At 50.9% G+C, this 6,924-nt stretch overlaps 3 non-coding genes across 3 annotated transcripts in view; all 3 read left to right on the top strand.

The window, feature by feature from the left end:
• The first annotated feature begins 1,659 nt into the window (after positions 1 to 1,659).
• Positions 1,660 to 3,472, top strand: LOC149195319 (18S ribosomal RNA). The gene has a single exon (XR_016255421.1). It is a non-coding gene; the product is annotated as an 18S ribosomal RNA (ribosomal RNA).
• Positions 3,473 to 6,147: 2,675 nt separating this feature from the next.
• On the top strand, positions 6,148 to 6,301 carry LOC149195318 (5.8S ribosomal RNA). The gene has a single exon (XR_016255470.1). It is a non-coding gene; the product is annotated as a 5.8S ribosomal RNA (ribosomal RNA).
• A 247-nt stretch (positions 6,302 to 6,548) lies between these two features.
• Positions 6,549 to 6,924, top strand: part of LOC149195317 (25S ribosomal RNA) — a 3,410-nt gene continuing 3,034 nt past the window's right edge. The window contains exon 1 of the ribosomal RNA XR_016255501.1: positions 6,549 to 6,924. This exon is cut by the window's right edge and continues 3,034 nt beyond it. This is a non-coding gene — a ribosomal RNA (25S ribosomal RNA).

The following is a 6,924-nucleotide window of genomic DNA, read 5'->3' as shown; positions in this document are numbered from 1 at the left end:
CAGTTGGTCTTGTTGTTTTGTTTCCTTCCGTTTCCTTTCCATTGAGGCTGCCGCAGGAAATCATGTGATCGAGGTCCGTCGTTGCTGCTGTCCGGGTGGATTCCTAGGTGGCCTCTCTGCGGGGAGGGTTGGGGGGCACTTATTGTTTCAATTATGTATGCGCTCATGGTCCAATGGGGAGGAGGCTTGCTACTATAGTCATCGATGGTGGGGGCTATTTGGAAGAAGGATTTTGAGGTGGAATGCTTCAACCTCCCTCCTTTGCATGGAGGTGGCCGTAGGGGAAAATTATTCATCGTCTGGTCGGTAAAGCTGTGGGAAATCTCCTAGGTTGCCTATACGTAGGGTGTGTGGGGTGTGGAGCTGCCCGATCCCTCCTCCTGTTCGGATATGTGTCCTTGTATTGTGTTGCGACCCTCTCGATTTGCATTTGCTTCCTTCCTTTGCCTTCGCATCGTGGTTGCCACAGGCGGTAAAGTGATCGAGGTCCACCGTTTCTGCTGGCACGGGTGGACTCCTAGGTGGTCTTGGTGCATGGCGTGGAGGGTCAGGGGGCATTTCTAAGAGAGGTTGTGGGCTCGGTTGGTATTGTTGTTTTTTTTCCATCCGTTTCCTTTGCATTGAGGCTGCCACAGGCGATCATGCAATCGAGGTCCATCGTTGCTGCTATCCGGGTGGAATCCTAGGTGGCCTCTCTGCGGGGAGGGTTGGGGGGCACTTGTTGTTTCAATTGTGTATGCGCTCGTGGTCCAATGCAGAGGAGGCTTGCTACTATAGTCATCGATGGTGGGGGCTATCTGGAAGAAGGATTTCGAGGTGGAACGCTTTGACCTCCCTCCTTTGCGTGGAGGTGGCCGTAGGGGAAAATTATTCATCGTCCGGTCGGTAAAGCTGTGGGAAATCTCCTAGGTTGCCTGTATGTAGGGTGCGTAGGGTGCGGAGCTGCCCGATCCCTCCTCCTGCTCAGATATGTGTCCTTGTATTGTGTAGCGACCCTCTTGATTTTCATTTGCTTCCTTCCTTTGCCTTCGCATCGTGGTTGCCACAGGCGGTCAAGTGATCGAGGTCCACCGTTTCTGCTGGCGCGGGTGGACTCCTAGGTGGCCTCGGTGCATGGTGTGGAGGGTCGGGGGGCATTTCTAAGAGAGGTTGTGGGCTCGGTTGGTCTTTTTTTATTTCCTTCCATTTCCTCTTTGCATTGAGGCTGCCGCAGGCGATCATGCGATCGAGGTCCATCGTTGCTGCTGTCCGGGTGGACTCCTAGGTGACCCTTGTGCGGGGAGAGGAGGGGTGGGTTCGGGGGCATTTCTAAGGGAGGTTGCGGGTTCGGTTTGTCTTGTATGATTTCCTTGCCTTGCCTTTGTGTCGAGGCTGCCGCAGGCGATCATCCGATCGAGGTCCACTGTTGCTGCTGTCCGGGTGTACTCCTAGGTGGCATTGGTGCGGGGCGGGGAGTGGCCTTGGTGCGTTGTGGCTCGGCAGGTCTACCCATTTGTTTGCCATGTCCTTGGCATGTTGCGTGTGCTTCCTTCTTGGGATGCAAGAGGTGCAAGGCATAAACGTTTTACATGATATTTTGACGTCTCTTTGACTTGATGGGTGTTTAGGTTGGCTCTCGGTAAGAGAGTGCCCGGAATGCCCTTTGAAGTGGGAGGGTGCTACCTGGTTGATCCTGTCAGTAGTCATATGCTTGTCTCAAAGATTAAGCCATGCATGTCTAAGTATGAACTAATTCAGACTGTGAAACTACGGATGGCTCATTAAATCAGTTATAGTTTTTTTGATGGTACCGTACTACTCGGATAACCGTAGTAATTCTAGAGCTAATACGTGCACCAAGTCCCGACTCTTTGGGAGGGATGCATTTTTTAGATAAAAGGTCGGTGCGGGCTTGCCCGCTTCTCTGGTGAATCATGATAACTCGACAGATCACACAGCCCTTCTGCTAGCGATGCTTCATTCAAATTTCTGCCCTATCAACTTTTGATGGTAGGATAGAGGCCTACCATGGTGGTGATGGGTGACGGAGAATTTGGGTTCGATTCCGGAGAGGGAGCCTGAGAAACGACTACCACATCCAAGGAAGGGAGCAGGCGTGCAAATTTCCCAATCCTGACATGGGGAGGTAGTGACAATAAATAACAATACTGGGCTCATTGAGTCTAGTAATTGGAATGAGTACAATCTAAATCCCTTAACGAGGATCCATTGGAGGGAAATTTTGGTGCCAGCAGCCGCGGTAATTCCAGCTCCAATAGCGTATATTTAAGTTTTTGCAGTTAAAAAGCTCGTAGTTGGATCTTGGGTCGTAAAGGTCGGTCCGCCTACTTGGTGTGCACCTTCCCTTCCATCCCTTTTGTCGGCAGCGTACTCCTGGCTTTAATTGGCTGGGTCACGGTTCCGGCGCTGTTACTTTGAAAAAATTAGAGTGCTTAAAGCAAGCTTATGCTCTGAATACATTAGCATGGAATAACATGATAGGAGTCTGGTCCTATTGTGTTGGCCTTCGGGACCGGAGTAATGATTAATAGGGACTGTCGGGGGCATTCGTATTTCATTGTTAGAGGTGAAATTCTTTGATTTATGAAAGACGGACCACTGCGAAAGCATTTGCCAAGGATGTTTTCATTAATCAAGAAAAAACGTTGGGGGCTCGAAGACGATCAGATACCGTCCTAGTCTCAACCATAAACGATGCCGACCAGGGATCGGCGGATGTTGCTCTAAGGACTCCGCCAGCACCTTCTGAGAAATCAGAGTGTTTGGATTCCCGGGGGAGTATGGTCGCAAGGCTAAAACTTAAAGGAATTGATGGAAGGGCACCACCAGGAGTGGAGCTTGGGGCTTAATTTGACTCAACACGGGGAAACTTACCAGGTCTAGACATAGTAAGGATTAACAGATTGAGAGCTCTTTCTTGATTCTATGGGTGGTGGTGCATGACCGTTCTTAGTTGGTGGAGAAATTTGTCTGGTTAATTCCGATAACGAACGAGACCTCAGCCTGCTAACTAGCTACGCAGAGGTTACCCTTCGCGGCTAGCTTCTTAGAGGGAATGTGGCCATTTAGGCCATGGAATTTTGAGGCAATAACAGGTCTATGATGCCCTTAGATGTTCTGGGCCGCACGTGCGTTACACTGATGTAGCCAACAAGTTTTTATTCCTGGTTCGAGAGGATCGGGAAATCTTCTCAAATTGCATCGTTATGGGGATAGACCATTGCAATTATTGGTCTTCAACGAGGAATTTCTAGTAAGCGTGTGTCATCAACTCGTGTTGACTACGTCCCTGCCCTTTGTACACACCGCCCGTCGCTCCTACTAATTGAATGATCCGGTGAAGTGTTCGGATTGTGTCGATGATGGCTGTTCGCCACCGTCGACGTTGTGAGAATTTCATTGAACCTTATCATTTAGAGGAAGGAGAAGTCATAACAAGGTTACCGTAGGCGAAACTGTGGTAGGATCATTGATAGCAGGGGTTTTCTTTTTTGGTTCGGGTTGGTTGGGTGTCAATTGCAATGTGGGACATTGTGGTGCGTCTCTAGGGGAGCGGGTTTGGTGTTTGGCAGGAACATCGTTGGTTTCTTGTCTCGAGGTAACGCTTGTTTTTTCGTGTGTGCTTGTAAGCCATGCTTGTGCTTGTCCCACCCATCCTTTGTTTTTCTTCCCCCCAAAGTGTTTCTGCAGGGGGTTCGGAAGCTTGTTTCTTGGGAGCCCTTCCGACGATCTCTTCGGCAGGGCATGGTTGCTGCAGAGTTGAGGTGCTTGGTAAAAACGATGGATAAATTCGGACTCATTCGTAGCGGCGGTGCTCGGTTTTTGTTCGTTGGAAGGCATGGGCCAAGGGTGCGGGCTTCCATAGTTGGTTCTCTCGAAAAGTCAGCGACGGTTGATGTGTTGCTTGGGTGAGCTTTTTCGTAGGTGGTTGGGTCGAGGGAGTGGTTGCGCGCGTGCCTAGTAGCTCAAACCTTCCGTGAGGCGAGATTGTTGGGGTGCGGTCAAGTATGGGATGGATGAAGAGCGGTTCAACCCATTGGGCTGGCCACCCTAGTCCCTCCCGACCGTTCCTTGACATGCCCTCGCGGAAGGGTTGGGTGTCCAGGTAATGAAAAACCCATCCCTCGGTCTGAGCTCCATCAAGATCGCAATTTTCCCCGCCAACGGGCATGAGGGTGGCAATCTTATCTCGTGCCTTTGCCGTCGAGGGGATTCCTCGTCCTCTCGTGAGCCACTCCCCTTCTGAGGGAAAAAGAAGTAGCGGGTTGTGTCTTTGTTCCTCCCTTTGGATTGTGGGTTTTTTGTGGGACTTGTGTCATTTCTTCGTTTCATGGTGTGCACTTTACGAACGTCCCTCTCTCTAGTGGCCTTGCACCGTCGATGTATTTGTGGCTCACGGCTTTCTCCAGCGTTGAGTGTTGGCCCCTGACAACTCCTCTTTGGAGTTTGATTCTTTGACCCCCGTTGACTCTCTCGGTGGAAAGGTTGCTGGTTGTTTTGTACACGGAGGGGTGCAATAGCGGGGTGGGTTTGTGTTATGGGTAGCAGTCTATTTGTCGTTTGAAGCCTTGTGCCACTGGGTTAGCAGGCTGTTTGCCTCTCAGTGACGTGCTACAAACACTAATATCATCGTGGCCCTTGTCTTTTCTGTTGGTCAGTTTTGGGTTGTGATTTATTTGCTTGGTTGTTTTTGCTATGTTGTAAAGCTGGAAAGGGTGTTGTGCTGAATGCATGTGGGAGGGTGTGAAGAGGTGGGACACTTTTTTGATTGGGTGCATTGTTTGATTTCTTTTTGGTTATTGGACATCTTGCTCGGCGTGCTGTTGAGATTCTCTCTTTTCTTGGGATCTTTGTTTCTTTGGTGTTGTTTTCTTCCCTTCTTTCTTTTTCCCCTAGTCTTACGGAGGAGAGGTGCGATTGTTGTGGATTGGTGTTCGGGAAGGACGAAAAGCAGTGCGAGTTCCAAGGGTGGCCACCCTAGTCCTTCTCGATCGTCGTCCCCTACAGTTCCCCCCTTTTCTGAAGGTGCGAGGTTTGGGAAGCTTGTTCTCTGTTTGAGCCTCCCCTTGTGAGCCAGTAGCCACGTTTGATATCTCTTGCTTTCCTGTTGTTTTCTTCCCTTCTTGCTTTTGTCCCCTTAGATTTAAGGAGAAAAGGTGGGATTTTTGTGGATTGGTTTGTTCAGGAAGGACGAAAAGTAGTGCGAGTTCCGAGGGTGGCCACCCTAGTCCTTCTCGATCGTCGTCCCCTGCAGTTCCCCCCTTTTTGCAAAGGCACGGGGGTGGGGAATCTTGTTCCCTGTTTGAGCCTCCCCCTGTGAGCCGGTGGACGCGTTTGATATCTCTCTTTCTTTCATGGTTTTTTCTTCCCTTCTTTCGGCCCCTAGATTTACAGAGAAAAGGTGGGATTTTTGTGGATTGGTGTTCGGGAAGGACGAAAAGCAGTGAGAGTTCCCAGGGTGGCCGCCCTAGTCCTTCTCGATCGTCGTCCCCTGCAATTCCCCTGTTTTCAGTGAAGGCACGGGGTTGGGGGAGCTTGTTCTTTGTTTGAAGCCTCCTCCCCTTGTGAGCCGGTAGCCGCGGTTGATATATCCCTTTCTCTCTTGTTGTTCTCTTCCCTTCTTCCTCATGGCCCCTAGCTTTACGAAGAAAAGGTGGGATTGTTGTGGATTGGTGTTCCAGAAGGACGAAACACAGTGCGAGCTCCCGGGGTGGCCACCCTCGTCCTTCTCGATCGTTGTCCCCTTGAATTCCCCCCTTTTGCCGAAGGCACGGGGCTTGGGAGGCTTGTGCTTTGTTTGTGCTTTGTTTTCTACCCTGTTCTCTTCCTTTCGGTCCCTAACTCTACGGAGAAAAGGGGGAATTGTTGGGAGCTGGTGTCGGGGAAGGGCTAAAAGCAGTGCGATCTCCCTAGGTGGCCACCCTAGTCCTTCTCGATCGCTGTCCCATGCATTTCCCCCCATTTTTCGAGGGTGTGGGGCTGGGGGGAGATTGTCCTCTTTTCAAGCCTCCCCCCGTGAGGGGGTTAGACACCTTTGTTTCTCTTTCTCTCATGCGTTTTTCCTCCTTTTTCCCCTTGGCCTTACATTTGTTGTGGGGGGTGCCCCTATCCAGTTTTGTTGCCGATTTTTCGGTAATATGTGGAAACGACTCTCGACAATGGATATCTCGGCTCTTGTTACGATGAAGAACGTAGCGAAATGCGATACTTAGTGTGAATTGCAAAATCCCGTGAATCATCGAGTTTTTGAACGCAATTTGTGCCCGAGGCCTCAGTCGAGGGCACGTCTATCTGGGCTTCGCATCCCATTCAAACGCGCTCCCTGCAATATGCTAGGGAGCAGTGGAGCTAGTCGTCCGTGCCGCATGTGGTGCGGTCAGCTCAAATACCTCAAGCGATGTTTCGTGGCGTGCGTCGGCGAGCGGTGATCTTGTCCCCTTGGATGGGCAGTAGGCGTTAGCCGATGCGTGCTTTGTGTGGCATCGCTCGAACTTTCTTTGCTCTCTCTTGTCCTCCCATGGGGTAGGGCAGATTTAGCTCCAACTTTGCGACCTCAGCTCAGGCGAGAACACCCGCTGAGTTTAAGCATATAATTAAGCAGAGGAAAAGAAACTTACAAGGATTCTCGTAGTAGAGGCGAGCGAACCGGGAAGAGCCCAGCATGGAAATCGGGCGGCGGCGCCGCCTGAATTGTAGTCTGTAGAAGTGTCCTCAGCGGCAAACCTGGGCCAAGTCCCTTGGAAGGGGGCACCTGAGAGGGTGACAGCCCCGTTAGCCCGGGACCCTGCCGCATCACGAGGCATTATCGGCGAGTCAGGTTGTTTGGGAATGCAACCCTAATTGGGTGGTAAATTCTGTCCAAGGCTAAATACAGGAGAGAGACCGATAGTGAACAAGTACCGTGAGGGAAAGATGCAAAGGACT

Source organism: Pinus tabuliformis, chromosome 2_2 (assembly GCF_031772625.1).
Source record: "Pinus tabuliformis cultivar Carrire ecotype Pingquan chromosome 2_2, CPIR1, whole genome shotgun sequence".
Taxonomy (NCBI): domain Eukaryota; kingdom Viridiplantae; phylum Streptophyta; class Pinopsida; order Pinales; family Pinaceae; genus Pinus; species Pinus tabuliformis.
The sequence above is the reverse complement of the archived record's forward strand: the minus strand, read 5'-3'. Positions and strand labels throughout refer to the sequence as shown.